This window comes from Triticum urartu, chromosome 5, assembly GCF_003073215.2.
Source record: "Triticum urartu cultivar G1812 chromosome 5, Tu2.1, whole genome shotgun sequence".
NCBI lineage: Eukaryota > Viridiplantae > Streptophyta > Magnoliopsida > Poales > Poaceae > Triticum > Triticum urartu.
In genome coordinates this window covers 410,025,594-410,048,312 of record NC_053026.1, presented here as the reverse complement: position 1 = coordinate 410,048,312, position 22,719 = coordinate 410,025,594, and the positions used below count along the sequence as shown (strand labels likewise).

The window sequence follows — 22,719 nt, the reverse complement described above, 5'->3', positions numbered from 1 at the left end:
TCGGCTGCTCATTATTGTGGCGATGTTGCTGATGATATGTGCTTTGTCGAGGGAAGCGTGGCTATAGTACCCACCACCCTCCGTCTCTTTTGATTAATGGCGCACAAACTCTAAGGGAAGGGGGAAGGCCGGCTGCTGGGAGTCGGCATCCCATCTGCCGGCTGGCGGATCCCGTCGCCTTCTGGCTTCTCACTGACAGGTAGGGCCTGCCGCCTGGGGTTGTATCGACAGCTCATAGTGGGAGCATGGCCTTCTTTGCCATGGGTGATGTCATGGGAGGCGTGGCAATAGTGATGCGCCGGGCGAGGGATGTTCGCCCAGTACGCCGCACTGTAGCCACGCTCTGCCCTGGATTTGGGGGTGGCAGGCGTCGTTGTAGCCATGCCTCGTCTTGTCGTCATAATGTGGCGCAAACTTTGAGGGCGATTGTGGCTGCCTGCTAGGAGCCAGCCTTTTTTTGGAGGCCGCCTGCTAGGATCGGCAACTCTGAAGGCCGTCTGCTAGGAGCCGGCCCACTGCGGGGCCGCATTCTGAGCCTTGCCGTCTTCTGGTGGCCGGCCGCTTGGACCAATCGACCGTAAAGAGAGCGGCGCTTGGGTCTTTGATTCTTGAGGGGCACAGCCGACCCTGATGTCTTGAAACATCATGGGAGGCAGATGAGGCTATCTGAGGGAGTCCGGGATTAGGGGTCTCCGGACAGCCAGACTATATCCTTTGGCTGGACTGTTGGACTATAAAGATACAAGATTGAAGACTTCGTCCCGTGTCCGGATAGGACTCTACTTGGTGTGGAAGGCAAGCTAGGCAGTACGGATATGGATATCTCCTTTGTAACCGACCTTGTGTAACCCTAACCCTCTCCGGTGTCTATATAAATCGGAGGGTTTTAGTCCGTAGGACAACATACAATCAGACCATAGGCTAGCTTCTAGGGTTTAGCCTCTCCGATCTCGTGGTAGATCAACTCTTGTAATACTTATATCATTAAAAAAAATCAAGCAGGACGTAGGGTTTTACCTCCATCAAGAGGGCCCGAACCTGGGTAAAACATCGTGTCCCCTGCCTCCTGTTACCATCCACCTTAGACGCGCAGTTCGGGACCCCCTACCTGAGATCCGCCGGTTTTGACACCGACACTACCCGTGGTCATTTACTTCGACGATAGTCCCCGAAGCTAGTGGGGCGCCGCTGCTGGGAAGACGAGAAGCCGCAGCAGCTTCCTACTCCGAGTGATGTGGTCGTCTTACTTCGTCCGGCTTCTGAAGCGCCAACTGCGACCGGGAAGACCATCCGGAAAATTTGAAGCGTCATGGGAGGAGCCGGATGGCGCGCCAGCCGGGCACCAGGATGGCCGCCTGCTGCGCGTGCGCCACGCGGCGGCATCATTCTGGGCCTGCCTGCCATCCCATGTGCGCGACGGGACATCGCTGCAGGCTGGGCCCGCCACTACTGGGCCTCGGCACGCGTGCGGCTCCGGTGCGGCCTAGGCAGTCGGTTGCTATTCCAAGGCACAGTAACTATACGTAGTTATTGCACGGTAAACGCGGGGTCGTGGGCGTAGTTAATCCCACGACCCCCACGTTCTTGCCCCCTCGGCTTCGCCGCCTGGGGCTATAGGTAGGGGGAGGAGGGGAGTGGCAGACGCACGCGCACCCTCTCCCTTCTTCCTTTCTCTCCTTGTTGCTGTCGCCGCACCCCTGCCTCTCGCTTGAGTGCTGCAGCAGCCCACCGCCGTCTAGTGCATCCTTCCCACAGCGTCGCTGCTCCGCCGTAGGCTTGCCAACTCGTCGTCGTCGCGTGTCGTCGTCGTGCTCGAATCCTCATGGCGCTAGCCGGGGCTTGGGACGGCTCCAACGTCCATGAGGACCACATCGCGTTCCTTTGCCAGATGCGGCGTCTGCCCGGCAAAGGCTTCGTTGAGGCGCGTCCTCCGCCCGAGACGGAGATCTCGCCGGCGCCGCGGGAAGGCGGGCAGGTCGTCTTCCGCTCGCACTTCATCCGTGGCCTCGGCTTGCCGGCGAGCGATTTCTTCCGCTCCTTCCTTCGCTTCTACCGCCTCCAGCCGCACCACCTGACGCCGAATACGGTGGTGCTGCTGTCGGCATTTGTCACCCTCTGCGAGGGATATCTTGGCATTCCCCCACCATTGAGTTGTGGGGGAAATTCTTCTACACCAAGCTTGGAATCACAGCCAAGAACGAGGCGGCCATCGCCTGGCTTGAGGAGATGACAGAGTCGGAAGGCCTACAGGCCTCGGATCTGCTGACCGCCTTCGTGGCGCGCCGGGTTCTCCCCTTCAAAGCCGGCCTCATCTGATCAGCCGGATGAGCAGGCACCGAGATCCGTGCCGGATGTGCACAAAGGAGATGCCAGACGCGAAGGTGGCCCGTCTGGTGAACTACATTTCAAACTGCAAGCTCTCGGAGGGGGAGTCACAGTTCGGAAAACGACCGTACTCTTGAGCAGACCCTTCGCTTGCTGTAAGTCTTTCTCTTTCTTTCTTCTTCTTTCTCCTCTGCCGGGTTCTGCTTTCGCCGGCTGATCAGCCGGCCACTTGTGTAGATTCTCTCGTCCCAACAGGTGGCCGATGCCCTGGAAGAAGGCCAGGAGTACCTGCTGGAAAGGTCTGAGAGCGACGTGGACGACCCTGATTTGGGAGCGGCCGCCCTGGAGGACGACACCGCAGGCGGCGGCAGTGGAGCAGGCGGGTCTGGAGGAGGCAGCGTCGAGACGTGGCCAGACGACGACGATGTGGAGCCCGAAGCGCGCCGTCCCCGCGGAGCTGACAAGGCGGGCGCGAGCTCGTCAGCTGTGCCAGCCACGCCAGGTGGTGCACAGAAGCTTCGGGCCGTCGTGCCACTTTTCGGCAGCCGGCCCAAGAAGCCGAAGAACCCGGCTACTGTGACCAAGAGGCGAGAGGCCGCCATGAAGGCGGCCCAATTTCAAAGGGCCCCGAAGCAGCCCCCAGTGGTGTCCGCGTAAGTGCTCAATCCCCCATCGAGTTTCTTCTTTGTCTCTTTTCTTACAAATTTTCTTCCGAACTTCTTTTTGCAAAACTCCTTCTAAATTCATCTTGCTTGAGCAGAGCCCTGCTCTCTCTTGAGAGGTCGGCCTCCGCCTCCATCGCCAGGGGGACGAAGGGCTCGGCCGAACCCCGCCGCGTGGACCCGCTCGCCGAACTCCAGGCGGCGATGGAGCGAAACGCACAGGAGGCGCGTGAGGAGCGGGAGGAGACGGAGCGGTAGAAGGCGGCAGCGGCCGAGGCAACGCGAAAAGAAGCCGATGCGGTCGCTAAGGCCTAGGCTGACGTCGTAGCTAGGGAGCGGGCAGAGGCGATCGCCAAGGCCCGGGCAGAAAAGGCCACGCACAGCCAGGCGCCACAACTTATCATCCCTCTGCGCGCCGCTTTACCGGCACCGAGGTCCAGGTGCCAGCTGGAGGAGCCGACGACGACCAGTCGGCCCATGGGAGCAGAGAAGGCGGCGATGTCATGCTGAGAGCGGAGGCGCCTCAGCCAGCGCCGGCTGCCCCGTCACAAAGCCGCCAGTCGGACGCGCCGCAGGAGTCGCCAGCCGGCGGCGAGCTGGTGGTGGGATCCGCCCCCGCGGCCCATACTCCGATGCGCCGACGCGTGGCGAAGGCAACGTCGGTGCCATGGCCGCAGATGATCGAGGCCGCGAGCTCGTCAGCCCTAGAAGCAGAAGCCACCAACGCCGTTCCGCCGGAGTGGACGCTAGGAGGCGGGTCTGGCGTGCTGAACATGGCGTCGCAAGACATCCAGGCCCAGCTCCAAGCCCAGGGTGAAGCTCTTCAGCAGTACACAAAGGCATTCGTGTCGACGCGCGCGACCATCCAGGTACGTCTGCTGACCGCTTGCTTTGACTCTTGTAATCTTCTTTGAAAACCTTCTTTGAAAATCTTTCGTGGGGGCACGCCAGCGTCCCTATTGGGTGTAGCCCCTGAGTTCCGGGTCGACTGCTGAGCAGGCGGCTCAGAACTTAAAAGCAAGTTCTGAGTGCTAACCTTCTTTCTTTTGTGGTCTCCATTGCAGGACTATCACAATATCTGCGCGGCCACCCACAACTCCCAGGTCCGGGAGCTGGCCAGGCGGAATACTGAGCTGTCCGAAAGCCGGAGTAAGTACCTCGTTCCTTATTCACGCGGGGGCGCGCCAGCGCACCCGCGGGATGTAGCTCCAGCAGCTACGCTTTTCCTTTGATGTCTTCTTGACCGTCTTCTCTTCTTTGCCCTCCGCAGGAGCCAACGCCGCCTTGCAGCAGCAGCTGGGCGAAGCTCAGACCGCGCTGCGCGCCAAGGAGGAGGAGCGCAGCAGGGCGGAGCAGGAGCGCTGATGTCTACTACACAACCTTCTTCTTGTAGATGTTGTTGGGCCTCCAAGTAGAGAGGTTTGTAGGACAGTAGCAAATTTCCCTCAAGTGGATGACCTAAGGTTTATCAATCCATGGGAGGCGTAGGATGAAGATGGTCTCTCTCAAACAACCCTGCAACCAAATAACAAAGAGTCTCTTGTGTCCTCAACACACCCAATACAATGATAAATTGTATAGGTGCACTAGTTCGGCGAAGAGATGGTGATACAAGTGTAATATGGATGGTAGATAAAGGTTTTTGTAATATGAAAATATAAAAACAGTAAGGTAACTAATGATAAAAGTAAGCGTAAACGGTATTGCAATGCTTTGAAACAAGGCCTAGGGTTCATACTTTCACTAGTGCAAGTTCTCTCAATAATAATAAAATAATTGGATCATATAACTATCCCTCAACATGCAACAAAGAGTCACTCCAAAGTCACTAATAGCGGAGAACAAACGAAGAGATTATGGTAGGGTACGAAACCATCTCAAAGTTATTCTTTCTGATCGATCTATTCAAGAGTCTAGTAAAATAACACGAAGCTATTCTTTCCATTCAATCTATCATAGAGTTCATACTAGAATAATACCGTAAGACACAAATCAACAAAAACCCTAATGTCACCTAAATACTCCAATGTCACCTCAAGTATCCGTGGGTATGATTATACGATATGCATCACACAATCTCAGATTCATCTATTCAACCAACACAAAGAACTTCAAAGAGTGCCCCAAAGTTTCTACCGGAGAGTCAAGACGAAAACGTGTGCCAACCCCTATGCATAAGTTCACGGAACTCGCAAGTTGATCACCAAAACATACATCAAGTGGATCACGTGATATCCCATTGTCACCACAGATAAGCACATGCAAGACATACATCAAGGTTCTCAAATCCTTAAAGACTCAATCCGATAAGATAACTTCGAAGGGAAAACTCAATTCATCACAAGAGAGTAGAGGGGGAGAAACATCATAAGATCCAACTATAATAGCAAAGCTCGCGATACATCAAGATCGTACCACCTCAAGAACACGAGAGAGAGAGAGAGAGATCAAACACATAGCTACTGGTACATACCCTCAGCCCCGAGGGAGAACTACTCCCTCCTTGTCATGGAGAGCGCCGGGATGATGAAGATGGCCACCGGAGAGGGATTCCCCCCTCCGGCAGGGTGTCAGAACGGGTCTAGATTGGTTTTGGGTGGCTACGAAGGCTTCTGGCAGCGGAACTCCCGATCTATTCTGTTCCCTGATGTTTTTATGGTATATAGACATATATAGGCGAAAGAAGTCGGTCAAGGGAGCCACGAGGGGCCCATGAGGGTGGGGGGCACGCCCAGGGGGGCATGCGCGCCTCCCTGCCTCGTGGCCACCTCGAAGCTTCCCTAACGTAAACTCCAAGTCTCCTGGATTGCTTCCGTTCCAAAAATAACTTTCCCGAAGGTTTCATTCCGTTTGGACTCCGTTTGATATTCCTTTTCTTCGAAACACTGAAATAGGCAAGAAAACAACAATTTGGGCTGGGCCTCCGGTTAATAGGTTAGTCCCAAAAATATTATAAAAGTGTATAATAAAGCCCATAAACATCCAAAACAGATAATATAGTAGCACAGAACAATCAAAAAATTAGAGATACGTTGGAGACGTATCAACATCCCCAAGCTTAATTCCTGCTCGTCCTCGAGTAGGTAAATGATAAAAACAGAATTTTTGATGTGGAATGCTACCTAACATATTTATCCATGTAATTCTCTTTATTGTGGCAAGAATATTCAGATCCATAAGATTCAAGACAAAAGTTTAATATTGACATAAAAATAATAATACTTCAAGCATACTAACCAAGCAATTATGTCTTGTCAAAATAACATGGCCAAAGAAAGCTATCCCTACAAAATCATATAGTCTGGCTATGCTCTATCTTCATCGCACAAAATATTTAAATCATGCACAACCCCAATGAGAAGCCAAGCAATTGTTTCATACTTTTGGTGTTCTCAAACTTTTTCAATCTTCACGTATTATATGAGCGTGAGCCATGGATGTAGCACTATGGTGGAATAGAATGGTGGTTGTGGAGAAGACAAAAAGGAAGAAGATAGTCTCACATCAACTAGGCGTATCAACAGGCTATGGAGATGCCCATCAATAGATATCAATGTGAGTGAGTAGGGATTGCCATGCAACGGATGCACTAGAGCTATAACTGTATGAAAGCTCAACAAAAGAAACTAGTGGGTGTGCATCCAACTCGCTTGCTCACGAAAACCTAAGGCATTTTGAGAAAACCCATCATTGGAATATACAAGCCAAGTTCTATAATGAAAAATTCCCACTAGTATATGAAAGTGACAACATAGGAGACTCTTTATCATGAAGATCATGGTGCTACTTTGAAGCACAAGTGTGGTAAAAGGATAGTAGCATTGCCCCTTCTCTCTTTTTCTCTCATTTTTTTTGTTTTTTAGGCCTTCTCCCTTTTTTTGTGGCCTTTCTCTTTTTTTTCGTCCGGAGTCTCATCCCGACTTGTGGGGGAATCATAGTCTCCATCATCATTTCCTCATTGGGACAATGCTCTAATAATGATGATCATCACACTTTTATTTACTTACAGCTCAAGAATTATAACTCGATACTTAGAACAAAATATGACTCTATATGAATGCCTCCGGCAGTGTACCGGGATGAGCGATGAATCAAGAGTGACATGTATGAAATAATTATGAACGGTGGCTTTGCCACAAATACGATGTCAACTACATGATCATGCAAAGCGATATGACAAAGATGGAGCGTGTCATAATAAACGGAACGGTGGAAAGTTGCATGGCAATATATCTCGGAATGGCTATGGAAATGCCATAATAGGTAGGTATGGTGACTGTTTTGAGGAAGGTATATGGTGGGTGTATGATACCGGCGAAAAGTGCGCGGTATTAGAGAGGCTAGCAATGGTGGAAGGATGAGAGTGCGTATAATCCATGGACTCAACATTAGTCATAAAGAACTCATATACTTATTGCAAAAATCTATTAGTTATCAAAACAAAGTATTACGCGCATGCTCCTAGGGGGACAGATTGGTAGGAAAAGACCATCGCTCGTCCTCGACCGCCACTCATAAGGAAGACAATCAATAAATAAATCATACTCCGACTTCGTCACATAACGGTTCACCATACGTGCACGCTACGGGAATCACATACTTTAACACACATATCTCTCAAATTCACAACTACTCAACTAGCATGACTCTAATATCACCATCTCCATATCTCAAAACAATCATCAAGTATCAAACTTCTCATAGTATTCAATGCACTTATATGAAAGTTTTTATTATATCCCTCTTGGATGCCTATCATATTAGGACTAAATTCATAACCAAAGCAAAGTACCATGCTGTTCTAAAAGACTCCCAAAATAATATAAGTGAAGCATGAGAGTTCAACAATTTCTTCAAAATAAAACCACCGCCGTGCTCTAAAAAGATATAAGTGAAACACTAGAGCAAATAAAAAACTACTCCAAAAGATATAAGTGAAGATCAATGAGTAGTCGAATAATTATGCAACTATGTGAAGACTCACTAACATTTAAGAATTTCAGATCTTGGTATTTTATTCAAACAGCAAGCAAAACAAAATAAAATAAAATGACGCTCCAAGCAAAACACATATCATGTGGCGAATAAAAATATAGCTCCAAGTAAAGTTACCGATGAACGAAGACGAAAGAGGGGATGCCTTCTGGGACATCCCCAAGCTTAGGATCTTGGTTGTCCTTGAATATTACCTTGGGGTGCCTTGGGCATCCCCAAGCTTAGGCTCTTGCCACTCCTTATTCCATAGTCCATCGAATCTTTACCCAAAACTTGAAAACTTCACAACACAAAACTTAACAGAAAACTCGTAAGCTCCGTTAGTCTAAGAAGACAAATCACCACTTACGTACTGTTGTGAACTCATTCTAAATTCATATTGGTGTAATATCTACTGTATTCCAACTTCTCTATGGTTCATACCCTCCGATACTACTAATAGATTCATCAAAATAAGCAAACAACACAATGAAAATAGAATCTGTCAAAAACAGAACAGTCTGTAGTAATTTGTATCATTCGAATACTTCTGTAACTCCAAAAATCCTGAGAAATTAGGAAGTCCTAGTAAATTTGTTTATTAATCTACTGCAAGTGTAATTGGTATTTTATCGCTCTCTGGTAAGAAATGAAAATTATTCTCGTGAGCGCATATTTTCTGTTTTTTACAGCAAGATCAAATAACAATCACCCAAGAAGCTCCTAAAGGCTTTACTTGGCACAAACACTAATTAAAACATAAAACCACTTCTAAACAGAGGCTAGATGAATTATTTAATACTAAACAGGAACAAAAAGCAAGGAACAAAAATAAAATTGGGTTGCCTCCCAACAAGCGCTATCGTTTAACGCCCCTAGCTAGGCATGATGATTTCAATGATGCTCACATAAAAGATAAGAATTGTATCATAAAGAGAGCAACATGAAGAATATGACTAGCACATTTAAGTCTAACCCACTTCCTATGCATAGGGATTTTGCGAGCAAACAACTTGTGGGAACAAGAATCAACTTGCATAGGAAGGTAAAACAAGGATAACTTTAAAACTTTAAGCACATAGAGAGTTAACTTGATATTATTGCAATCCCTACAAGCATATATTCCTCCCTCATAATAATTTTCAGAAGCATCATGAATGAATTCAACAATATAACCATCACATAAAGCATTATTTTCATGATCCCCAAGCATATAAATCTTATTACTCTCCATATAAGCAAACTTCTTCTCATTCGGAATAGTGGGAGTAAACTCAACAAAATAACTATCGTGTGATTGAAAATTGAAATCAAGATGACAAGTTTCATGGATATCATTATTCTTTATAGCATACGTGTCATTGCAATAATCATCATAGATAGGAGGGATGCTTTCATCATAATAAATTTGCTCATCAAATATCATCTTCATCAAACATAGCATCGCCAAGCTTGTGGCTTTGCATATCATTAGCATCATGGGTATTCAAAGAATTAATACTAACAATATTGCAATCATGCTCATCATACAAAGATTTAGTGCCAAACATTCTAATGCATTCTTCTTCTAACAATTTGGCACAATTATCGGAATCCTTATTTTCATGCATTAAAAAGATGAAGCATATGAGGTATTCTTAATTCCATTTTTTTGTAGTTTTCTTTTATAAACTAAACTAGTGATAAAACAAGAAACTAAAAGATTCAATTGCAAGATCTAAAGATATACCTTCATGCACTAACCTCCCCGGAAACGGCGCCAGAAAAGAGCTTGATGTCTACTACACAACCTTCTTCTTGTAGATGTTGTTGGGCCTCCAAGTAGAGAGGTTTGTAGGACAGTAGCAAATTTCCCTCAAGTGGATGACCTAAGGTTTATCAATCCGTGGGAGGCGTAGGATGAAGATGGTCTCTCTTAAACAACCCTGCAACCAAATAACAAAGAGTCTCTTGTATCCCCAACACATGCAATACAATGGTAAATTGTATAGGTGCACTAGTTTGGCGAAGAGATGGTGATACAAGTGTAATACGGATGATCGATAAAGGTTTTTGTAATATGAAAATATAAAAACAGCAAGGTAACTAATGACAAAAGTGAGCGTAAACGGTATTGCAATGCTTTGAAACAAGGCCTAGGGTTCATAATTTCACTAGTGCAAGTTCTCTCAACAATAATAACATAATTGGATCATATAACTATCCCTCAACATGCAATAAAGAGTCACTCCAAAGTCACTAATAACGGAGAACAAACAAAGAGATTATGGTAGGGTACGAAACCACCTCAAAGTTATTCTTTCTGATCGATCTATTCAAGAGTCCATAGTAAAATAACACGAAGCTATTCTTTCCGTTCAATCTGTCATAGAGTTCGTACTAGAATAACACCTTAAGACACAAATCAACCAAAAACCCTAATGTCACCTAAATACTCCAATGTCACCTCACGTATCCGTGGGTATGATTATACGATATGCATCACACAATCTCAGATTCATCTATTCAACCAACACAAAGAACTTCAAAGAGTGCCCCAAAGTTTCTACCGGAGAGTCAAGACGAAAACGTGTGCCAACCCCTATGCATAAGTTCACGGAACTCGCAAGTTGATCACCAAAACATACATCAAGTGGATCACGTGATATCCCATTGTCACCACAGATAAGCACATGCAAGACATACATCAAGTGTTCTCAAATCCTTAAAGACTCAATCCGATAAGATAACTTCGAAGGGAAAACTCAATTCATCACAAGAGAGTAGAGGGGGAGAAACATCATAAGATCCAACTATAATAGCAAAGCTCGCGATACATCAAGATCGTACCACCTTAAGAACACGAGAGAGAGAGATCAAACACATAGCTACTGGTACATACCCTCAGTCCCGATGGAGAACTACTCCCTCCTTGTCATGGAGAGCGTCGGGATGATGAAGATGGCCACCGGAGAGGGATTCCCCCCTCCGGCAGGGTGCCAGAACGGGTCTAGATTGGTTTTCGGTGGCTACGGAGGCTTCTGGCGGCGGAACTCCCGATCTATTCTGTTCCTTGATGTTTTTATGATATATGGACATATATAGGCGAAAGAAGTCGGTCAAGGGAGCCACGAGGGGCCCACGAGGGTGGGGGGCGCGCCTCCCTGCCTCGTGGCCACCTCGAAGCTTCCTTGACGTAAACTCCAGGTCCCCTGGATTGTTTTCGTTCCAAAAATAACTTTCCCGAAGGTTTCATTCCGTTTGGACTCCGTTTGATATTCCTTTTCTTCGAAACACTGAAATAGGCAAGAAAACAACAATTTGGGCTGGGCCTCCGGTTAATAGGTTAGTCCCAAAAATATTATAAAAGTGTATAATAAAGCCCATAAACATCCAAAACAGATAATATAGTAGCACAGAACACTGAAATAGGCAAGAAAACATCAATTTGGGCTGGGCCAGCGGTTAATATGTTAGTCTCAAAAATAATATAAAAGTGTATAATTAAGCCCATAAACATCCAAAACAGATAATATAATAGCATGGAACAATCAAAAATTATAGATACGTTGGAGACGTATCAAGCGCGACCGTTTGGCCAAGGAGCTTTCCGATAGGCGGACAAGCACAAGGCGGAGCTCCAAAAGCCCAAGGAGGCAGAGGAGGCCCTTGAGGCCGAATTCGAGACTGAGCGCTCGAAATGGGCGGACAAGGAGAAAGCTCTGACCGACGGGTACGGCGAGATCGAGGACATGCTCGATGGTATGTCGCTCTTTCCTTTCTCCTGTTTGCCGACTTGTCCTACAAGCCGGCTTCTGACTTCATGCTTATTTTTTCTTCTTGCGCAGAGTACTTTCCTGGTGTCACGCCCGGATAATTGGGCTACAGTAATCACTTACTAATGATGCCAAGTCACCATTGTCACTGTTGATTAATCTCGTGTTAGTCCAAAACCGAGTCAAATTCAAATTTCAAATAACAAGCCAAATTATTATTTCTTCAAACTATCAAATAAAAATGTTCGATGGGCGGCAGATATTCACCTAGTAATGAACATGTTGGAACTAACCTCATTTGGTTTCCCAATTTGCCCATGGAATTAATTTAGTGGAACAACAAGATTAAATAAAAGCATTTTAATTCAACTATAAATTTGAACCATTCCAATTGGCCTCAAACTTTTTATGCAACCTTATAGTGTTGGCTAGGAATTATGTGCAAAGTTTCATAGTTAACAAAAATCATTTGGCAGCTAAAATAAATAGAAAACAGTAAAGGAAGAATAAGTAAAAAGGAAGCTAGTAGCCAAAGCACCAAGATCCAAGAATCGGCTCTATCCTCTGAATCTGAAGAAATCCATGAGCCTGTTGTGTAATATGGAGAAGCTGCATGAGGCAGCTCCCATGGTGGCGGATGAAACAAAGACCAGGCGTGGAGGCTCATCCAACACGAGACGGCGCGGCTGACGCCGAGCCATGAAGATCAATGCGTAAGAAAGCAAGTTGAGTAACAAGATTAGGGAGGTGAATGTTAGTTCTAATTTTGTTGTAGGTTTAGTGAGTGGTTTGTTTAGTCGAATCATGCACATGGTGTTACGTTTAGCATGGAAGTAAGTTAGCAAAGTACTAGTGGGCTAGCTGCGCATGGGGATGGACGTGTGCATGTTGGGTCATAGTGCTCAAGTGGAGTCATGCATGCTGAGGTCTGTTTGCATGTAGAGCCTGAGACACGTGCGAGTTCATGTCGAGGCATCTTTTCCTGATGGTTGTTTTGGTCACCCGCCAGACTCGGATTGTGGGATGGCACGATCAGATCGAGCTGCGCTAGGTGGGCTTGTTATGCATGTAACGGTGAGCTTGGCTCCCGAGGAGAATAAGGAGAGAAGAAAGCAAGAAAAGAGGCAAGCAGTTGGGCCTCGAAAATTCCTGTGTTCGTCTTCCTCCCTCCTTCGTTCCTCTCTACTGAGCTCGCGTGTGTAGCCTCGTGTTTGTGTTCCAACATTACTAAGCTCCCAAAAAATGCTACGACGTGAGAAGCTGCAAGTTCCAAGTTTGCTTCTTTTCCCTGTTGGTTCTCTGCGGCACGAAATTTTTTTAGTGTTCGGCTCGGTAAAAGTAGCGTGGCTCAATCGTTCATGACCGGAGTTGTGCGACCTTGCACAATTAGGTGGTATTTGGGGTATAGGCGGCCGCGGAGGGGGTCAAAGGTTCCCCTGAGTTGTTCCCCATGTTTCCGGTTGTTAGAGGGTTTGGCACCGCACGCCGACGCTGGTGGCAGTCCGGTTGTCGAGTTGGATCTTGCATGTCGTCAGCCCGCTCTGCTTCCAAGGCGCTGCCCCCCACCCCTAGCCTTCTGGTTTCCCCTAGCTCCATGCTCACCATGTCAGCGCCTTCTTCTCTTGCCGGCCCAGCAGCAGCGCCTCACTCTTCCACCCTCCGGAGCTGCATGCTCAGGCAATGGAGACGCCGGCTACTCAGGCCGTGCAGTGTCGCTACCTCCGTGTACATCGTTGTCCGGGAGGACTTCCCTCTAGATTTCCTATTTACCATACCCCTGCTCCTTTCGTCTTGTAGCCCTTGCCGATCGATCGCACCTCCCGCCAGACCACTGACGATCTACAACCAGCCACCACAATCAGCCACTCCCTCACAATCAGAAGGAGATGAGCGATCTTTGTCAACTCAAATTGAGTGCACTAGATTTAGATGTACTTTCTTTTTTCACTTCTCAGCACCCATGCATGTCAGCCAATGTATTTGATTTGTACTGTGCTTGTGAGCGGGTTGGGGAAAGAGGTACTTATAGTTCTTCCTACTTATCAGCTACTGTATGTTTTTCTTGTGATTTTTCTTTTTAGGATCTGAATCATATTTGCAAAATAAAAACGCTGTGTGGAGTATCGTTGGAGGAAGAATTGCTTAGAATGATTTCTTATGAATGTTGTTTAGTGAAGCAAAAATGCTGTTCCTTCAATTGAGTGTCTTCAGTATTATTCACCCTTCGAATGTCTTCAGTATTATTCGCCCTTCGAATATTCGAATGTTTCACTTGAGTGTAGAATTTAGAAAGCATTTCTGATGTTGGTAGACCTAATCTAAACCAAAGACATGGATGAACTTTTAAGCCTTCAGCCACGATGTCAATGAAGGTAATCTAATAGTCAATCCACAATGTCTTAAATCACATAATTTTGCATCTAAAGGTGTGCATCACCGTGAGCATTTACTTATGTTCTGTAATACATACTCCCTCCGTTTCAGTTTACAAGTCCTGCGCCTATACCTAAGTTGTCAATTTTATCACTCTAATATAAACTATATAACACAAAAATTATACCGTTTAAAAATAAAACATCTGAAGTTTATATTGGTATATTTTTTTGTAATATACGACTTGTATTAGATTGGTTAAATTGATGACCTAAGGGTACGTGCATGCCCTGTAAACCGAGAGAGAGGGAGTAGCAGGTTAAGTTGGGGGCATCTTGGGAGGCGGCTCTGCTTGCCCCCGTGGTCCCCGTCTTCTGCATTGGTCTCCTCCGGTCTGCCCGGTGGATGGGTGGGTTCGGCGCGGCTTTCAGCTGATAGCCTGCGTCGGTCTGCTCGCCTTCGTGTGCTCCGTCTAAAGGTTTGGATTTCCTTTTCTTTGTTTTTATTTCATGGTTTTCTAATTGGTCTGTTTAATTGTGTGATAGGGTATGGTTGTGGGGGATTAGGGGGTATGATTTTGTGTGGGAGGGGGGAGTGGTTTTTGATTTCGAGCGACGGGGAATGCTTGCTTGAGTGCTTGGTCGATGTGAGTGTGGTTCGTGTGGTTGATTGGGTCATTTGTGTGTGTCGCAGTTCCTTTTGTGGTCAGTTTTGGTGGCACTATTTTGTTTGGGGGCGGGGTTATTCGATTTGGTTGTGTCGTTGATGTTCTTGTGGTGCGGTGAGGACGATGGTAAGGACCTGCGTTGCTTTTCAATTTCTTAGAATGGTTCCAGAGATTAGCTCACCCATAATAATATACGAATATGAAAATGATAATGGTAGCAAGCCAATATGATTTCTCTTTAGATAACAAAATTCTCATTATATTTTTCATGCTATTGACATAATAATTTATAAGAACAATACATATAATATAACAATCATAGGAAAAGATGCTTCATACACAAAAATAAAGAAGAAAACGGCGCGGCAAAGCGTGCGTATGCTTCTAATTTAATCGATGATGCCATTTATTCACGTTTGTCTGTCTGTCAACTCCACAATCGTTCCCTGGCACTATTTACACGAGATGTCGTCAAGGCACCCGGGATACCATTTTTATTCTTCTCGAAATAAAAGAGCAACACAATCTGAACCTCTATTTCATTTTCAGCTCGACACTGATTCATACGCATGCCGACTCAGTTAGGCTATGAGCCAAACTTCATCAACAAACTCGATACGGTCATCGGTCTTTGCATAGATCCCTAGATAAATATTACAGGAAAGCAAAAAACAACTTTTTGCTTACCATCCCCGTGCAATGGAATGATTAGTCCAGCTAGCACGATGCTCGACTCCTCTACTGCTTCGTCCATCATACAGTACGACAGGACCGCCATGTTCTCCTGCTTGGTTACCAGTTTCATAGACAAACGACTTGGTCATGAACTTCATCTGGCTCTGCAATACAAGGTCACACAGGTTTTGTCAGTCCAACTACCAACATACAGTAATTTTTAAATGAAAAAACGACACATCAGGATTTGTAGATACACTTACATCCGATAGGGTCAGAACCTTCCATCCTTTGTACAAACTAGTGGTTGGGGCGCCACCCGGTGGCGCCTCTTGAGGCGGGCTTGTGCGCACTAATCTTGCTGTCGTATTTGTTAACGTGTCTGTCTGACAATAGATTTAGTTTAGTGAGAAGACAGGCAGCACAGATGATACAACAACAAAACCCCGTTACACGCAGTGCACATACATAAAATAGATCAAGCTTAGAAGCTGACATGAGCATCTTGGTGCTGGGAAAATGAATTTATTTGGCTCCATTGCTTACAGGCAATTGTGTTAGACTGCATGTAGATTTTTACATTATTTTATACAGTGGTAATTACAAACAAGATTGGTTAATTCCTGCTTATTTCCAATTTATGAACAAAATCTTAGTTCAAGTTTCAATACTCAAGTTGGGAAAAGTTCCTGGTTAGAAAATACTGTGCATGCTCTACAGTTTTTCATGGTCAACTAAGATCAACCACCGAATCATGTGTAATGCAATAGGTCAGAAGTACAACATGGCCTAGAAACGCCATAAGAATAAGATGACTTCAAGGTTTGATGCGGTAAACAAAGAGATGACAAGCAAATTAAACAGTTTAGTTGCAAGGATCTAATTTGGAAATCAGATAAGAGACCTTCTAAATAATTTTTTATTAACCTGCTGGAAGATAAATTAGTGCCCCCTGTCTGAATAAGTATAGTATATCACAACAGAACCATTTAACAAATTAAGATCCAGAAGAACCAAAACGTTGACAGCTGCACTTTGCCAAGGTGAAGCATTCAACTTATCTTCTTGTTGGTAAGTAGACAATAGAGCATAAACCAGATATGTAGAAGACGAACACCCAGCCATGTCAAAGTAAAAGTTAGATATGACGACTCTACATTTGATGTCTCCTGCAATGAAATACCAAAAAATCACCAATAGAATGGCGAAATTTAAGATTGTCATACTGGAAGGACGTTTATCATTAGAAATAAAGAGAACATAATGAATAATCCAGAATTGGTACACCAATAGAATGGCCTAGCAGCTGAGCTCCTATTTCCCACAATCCTGAAGAAAAAAAACAGTTGCTTGGTGAAAATTTCGGAAAATTATTTGGCAAGATCTTATATGTACTGACCAAAAAAACATGTGTGCATAATGAAAGAAGTTTTAAGTTCATTTGATCATGAAACTCCAAAGGAACTTTTGGATACTCATAATATTATTCTGTTTTCCAAAAAAACATGAATAGTACATAACAAAAAAGGTTTATAAGTTAAATTGATCATGGAAACTCCAAAGGAACTTCTGGATGATCATAACATTATTCTGTTTCGATAAACAAGTACTGCTTTTCTGCGGGTTCACAAAATTGACTGAGCAATAGGACACCGAACCGACTATTAGAGAGAGTATTGAAATAGCTAGGTGCCTTTAAAACAATCTCCCTGAAATTTCTCGGTTTTGCGAAGAAGGATCTCTAAACCCTCTTCCTATAGCCTTCTTAAGAAGTCCGGAGTCAATCATTTTCCGGATGTACCAAGTACCAAAAAATGCGGATTAAACGATGAAGTGTCTTTTTAAAGGTTTGTGATGCAGAAAAATTGGATTGGGCGTTGAGCGGCTGCATCATGTAGTTGCTATTGGTTCGTGCGTGCTTCGCCTACCTTTATAAAGTGAATGGGAACTACATAGGGCTTATAGGACCGATTTTGAATTCAACTACCTAGCCTCCAATATTTCTCAGTGAAAATCAGTAGAAACTAAGTATAGTAAGTAATGATAAGTTTTGTTAAAAAATGCAATTGATAACAGGTTTACTTTAGCATAGCAAGGGAATTTCCTTGGTGAAATGGGCCTGTTCAGATGCAAACAATTTGTAATTGGCAGCAAAATCAAGCTAAATGCTCAAACAGAGGATGCCAAACTTATGGATCAATGGAATAATTGCATAGAAAGTGAATAATGGTGAAGGGGAGATGAATCTTGACCCTAGATTGAACAAAGTAATTAGCTCACCTTGCCACTTAGACGACAAACGACCAACCTGAAGGAAAAAGACGAGGCCGGCAAGCAAGATTTCCGAGGGAAATTACCTGTGAAAAATGCTTTGCACATTTCACCATTGGCTCCATGTATCTCCATACTTTATACTAACCCTATATTGTTCTCAGCAGACAAACTAATCTCAAAGTATTCAGGAGTAAAACTTGAAACAAACTGAAACCAACAAATCCTAAATCTCAACAGCCATGTGCTTCCCAATATTGTTTACACAGCACCATGTTCCCTTGGGGACTCAACACAATACTGAACAAACAAAGACGCTCGCCTCCTCTGCCGGTGAGCTGTCTCTAGTGGAGGAGGGCGGGGGAGAGCTCGCTGTCTTCCTTGCGACTGGCGGGAACAGGGATATAAGCGCACGGACGCGAAAGCCTAGGAGATACGGCGCACCCGCCGTTCAGATCGAACCAAGAGGGCGACGATTTGGCCCCCCTTCTCTTCAATCCACATTTTTTGTGTCCCGGTTAGTCTCAGAAGTTATGCATTGAAATAGGAAGTTCCAAATTGGTTCTGTAACAGTTAATATTATATTTTGCAGAAGTTAAAAAACTGAAAAAGTGTGCTAAAAACCGACATTTACCTAAGAATTTGCAGCAGTTAAACCCTGAATTTGGAGCGATTAAAACCTGAAGCCGTTTTCGTTTTTCCTATGAAGGATCATAAGTTCAGAACTACACTGAATACAACTACTTCATTATTCTTTATGTGTTTTCTGATGCATGTTTGGTAGTGGGAGTGGGATGTGGAGAGGGAGAGAGAGCAGATTCCAAATGGAATGGAAGGGAAGGCCTGCATAACCGGAATCTGGAATCTATTATATTACTAACAGAGTAAATATGATCTTGGGTAACTAAATTTATTAATCAAATCAAATTGATCATTGTTCCCTAGCATGTGGTTTGGCATAAATCCTGATTAAGTTCTTTGCCACGTCACGGTGCTTTGAAGTGACTTGGTACTGCCAATGTGACAAAGGCACACCAAGGAAGCACATGGACAGTGAAATTTGCATACAAACACCTTCATTTATTCACCCTTCACGTTTTTCTTTCTTGTTATTATTCACCTCCAAGGTTATTATTCATTCACCTTACCATTGTTCTGTTAGTATCTGTTCGACAAATGAGTGATAAGCATTTCTTTGCCTCTGATTTATGAACTTATATTAGTTGATCTTTGGCTGAATATCTATGAAACATCCAGATGGGTTTCCCTGAACTATGACTCATTGCTCTTATGACATAAGCACGAGCACCTGATGGGCGCTACCTCATGCACACAATAAACCAACCAAACGAACAGGAACAAGAAACCACATCCATAGATGTTCGCGTCAGGAGACATACCTTAACGCGATTGTAACGTCAGGCCTCAACAAAAGAAGACGACCAGGAAGAACCTATCCAGCAACATTGAACAATTGTGTGCTCACTTCACACCCACCTACAAGAACGGGTCATATTATGTCAGAAGGAAGAGGAACAACAAGAAGGTCGCTGAGACAATCACCTCCATTGGCGCCACGAAACCGAGAGCAGACAATCACCTCCATTGCTGGCGGAAGCTCGGCAGTGCCAAGTAGGTAAGCGCCCCTTTCACTTTCTTGTCTGTACTACGTGATGTTATTTTGTCAGATTCAAAAGACAACAATATGAAGCACTGGTACATGCAAGTTCATAGTACTGTTGTGGTTTAATAAGAAGGAATGAGGTAAAACTGAAAAATACTTAGTATCTTGTATGAAGGCACTTGAGTAAAAGGAAACAATACCTGCAGGAAACACAATGGATTCACCACTGATGCAAATAAAAGAAGCTCCAGCACTATAAATGCAACTAAGCTCAATACAAATAAATAGGAGTATCTATATTTGTACACGCCAGGACAAAGATTTCCACCCAGAAAAACCGATACACACTGCCACTACCACAGAAGCTGAATTATTTTCAACTTTAGATGTTTAAATTTTCCAAAATCTACAGGATACTATTTATATAAGATACAACATCCTGCTTAGGTGCATTAATCACTGAAAAAAACAGTACCAAGTAGTACATTCAAAGAATTGAACCTATCAAGCACCAGCTAGTTCATTACATAGCAAACAATAGGATTATGTGAATTCATGGCTGCAGCCAAATAGGTTAGTTTTTGCTTCCAACAAATCTTTAAGTACTACGCTAAAGCTTATTGCCCAAAACCTATACAAGAACTAATGCAGTAAAGTTAAGACTACAACAGTTAAATGCACACCACATGGGAGAACAACTAATCCTTCTGACGATAAGCCATTCACTGCAAGATCCACTGCAAAGGGTTATCAGGATTAGACCCGGGAGCTCACCTTCAAATGAACACACAGGTCCCGGTCCATGGCCTTGGTGGCTGCAAGAATCAAGGGAAAATGCACACATGAGAAACCCACAGATCTGCGGGAATCATCATACGAAACGGCGAAAACAGTGGGACCGGAGAGGACATCGTACCTCAAAATTGGGGGAACCGACGGAGACGTGGAGAGGACGGACGGGAGCTGCGATTATGGCGAGGAGGCGAGTCGTCCCGCCTCCTTCCACGACGTGATGTCGCACGAATCTGCTCTGCCTCGTGCTCCTTCCGGAGCTTCCCGCCGCCAATCTGCTCCGTCCCACGTCCTGCCTTCCCATGTTTCTCGCAGATCCGCTGCCGCCGCCGCTCGTGTGTGCCACGAGGGGTGGGCAAGGAAGCAGAGAGAGGAAGAAGAGGCGGCGGGTGCAAGCCCTCCACAGCAGATCACTAAACCATCCAGTTAACCATATCAAGCAGAGAGCTTCATCCAAACGCCTTGCCGTCTCAGTTGCTTGTTTGGTGTGATGAACAAATCTATGTAAGAATATATAGTGTTAGTTATTCTGTGCATAAGAGATGGCCGGAAGAGAGAAAGCAGATCTGGCAAAAAAACTCAAATGCAACAACAATTCTAAGTCCAAAACCTGGAATATCTTATGGTAAACTATGCATCACTCTGAAATAAAAATGAAAATATGTATTCCAGTAGAACAACTGGGAGTTTGTCTATCCTACCTTCTATCAAGCACGATTGTCAAGTAGTTCTTTCTCAAATTACATTTTCACAAGTCACAGTTGAGATCCATAAGTACATTTAGGTGAAAAGATTTCTTAGGTAACAGAAAACATGGATCTTCTGTGTTACAGCCCCATGTGAAATTTGAGCTGCAATCTTAAGGCCCAAGGACGAGTAAGAAAACAAATGCATTCATAACTTTCAGTGAATGCACTATCTGGTCTACTGATTATACACACATTTTGGATCTTTACGAAAAGGATGATAAGGAAAGACACAAAAAATAGGGACAATCATATTTCTCTCATCCAAGACATGCATCTATCAATATATAGGAAGGCAAGAAATCGACATAAGCAAGCAAATAGCATGTATCTGGCTGTCACCAAGGTGAAAATAATATATAGTCACAGCAAAAAAATGATCTCCACATTTGATCCGAACCAATGAGAGAAGAGGATCATGTGTATTTAAGATAGATTCTGATGTGTGAGAAGAAAACTCACCAATCTGTTTCAGATTCTGCAACCTGAATGCGTAATATCTCAGACCCCGCAACCTGAATGAGCTAATGCAAAGAAATAAAATCATTAGGTCATCCAAATGTGTAGCAATTTTTTTGGAAAAATGAAGTCATCTCTGAAATTTTGCCACTAGCAAACTGACGAGCTAACTGCTGTCCTTTTTAGATGGTACTTCTACATGTAGCATCTTACTCTAATACTAAGTGGTTAACGCGCTTTCTTTCTCCAAATATATGATTGCACTATTACTGGCTGAAATATGTCATTTTCCTGTAACCCTTAAAGACTGAATCGATGATCGGTGCATGCAAATCTTGTCCCGAGCAATACAAAATCATCACTATGGTATGTTCTACATACATATATAGTGAATGCTACTGATATTTATCACAGTGGCTGTACCTATTTCTTTCAAGTAATTTTCCTGTCTTACTAAATCAAACTGCTCACGAGCTTACACATGACTTCACAACTATAACACGTACTGAACCTGAATATACACACATGCGATTAAGCACTAACTTCACTACGAATTTGATTCAGTTCATCATCATGAATGACTTGACAACTGTAACACATACTAAACCTGAATATACATACGCGCAATTCAGCACTAACTTCACTACGAATTTGATTTAGTTTATCATCATGAATGTGGATGCCACCATACGCAGCACCCGGCCGTTCACCAGATACTGAACGTTTCCCCGGCGATGCTGCGGCGGCCAACGGCTTCGGCCGCCGCTCGCTCCAGGAGTGGGAGGCGTACCTCCTGTTCGAGGCGAACATCCCGGCGCCGCCGGACATGCGCTCCGGGCCGACGGGGTGGAGGCTCAGCAACAGGGGCGTCCCCATCCCCCCGGTGTCCAACGTCGACGCACGCCCCGGCATCTTTGCCGCCAAGGTCGACCATGTGCGTTCGTCCCTGACGAAAGTACGCCGCCGACAACCACGCGTCGTGGGTGGAGTACTTCCAGCGCCGACAGGCGCAGCGGCTGGCGTCCACGAACGGGGCGCCGGTGGTGGGCGCATCAAGAACAGCGACGGGCGCTGTGTCTGGTGGGGCGTCCCCGGCCGCACACTCCACGATGTGTTGGTGTACCTTGAGGGCGGCAATGACCCGCCGCTGGCATACCCTGCCGCGGCGGCCGTCCTGCCCACACCCCCCGCCGGAGCACCGGGCCATGGGCGCCCAAGAGGTTCGGTTCTTCCTCGTCTTCCTCCCGCTCCTCCTCCCACTCTTCCGGCTCGCCGGCGCTGTTCGCCGTCAAGGCCGAGCCCGCCACGGAGACGCCGCTCGGCCAGCACACCCGCAGCGCCGGCATCGTCATCAACGATGGCGGCAGGCGCGCCTCCTCCTCGGCTCCTCCGCGCT

At 45.3% G+C, this 22,719-nt stretch overlaps 1 long non-coding RNA gene across 5 annotated transcripts; it reads right to left on the bottom strand.

Moving 5' to 3' along the window:
• Window positions 1-15,224: 15,224 nt before the first annotated feature.
• LOC125509372 lies at window positions 15,225-22,013 on the bottom strand. 5 transcript variants are annotated; one of them, XR_007284070.1, is made up of 9 exons: window positions 21,327-22,003; window positions 20,243-20,618; window positions 20,101-20,141; window positions 19,266-19,363; window positions 19,103-19,199; window positions 17,712-17,788; window positions 16,717-16,760; window positions 15,695-16,600; window positions 15,225-15,595 (listed from the first exon to the last, which is right to left on the bottom strand). It is a non-coding gene; the product is annotated as an uncharacterized LOC125509372 (long non-coding RNA). The 5 variants fall into 5 exon arrangements; XR_007284068.1 differs by having other exon boundaries at window positions 15,695-16,760; window positions 17,712-18,266; window positions 21,327-22,013; XR_007284071.1 differs by lacking the exon at window positions 16,717-16,760 and having other exon boundaries at window positions 17,712-18,266; window positions 21,327-22,011.
• Between the last annotated feature and the right edge of the window lie 706 nt (window positions 22,014-22,719).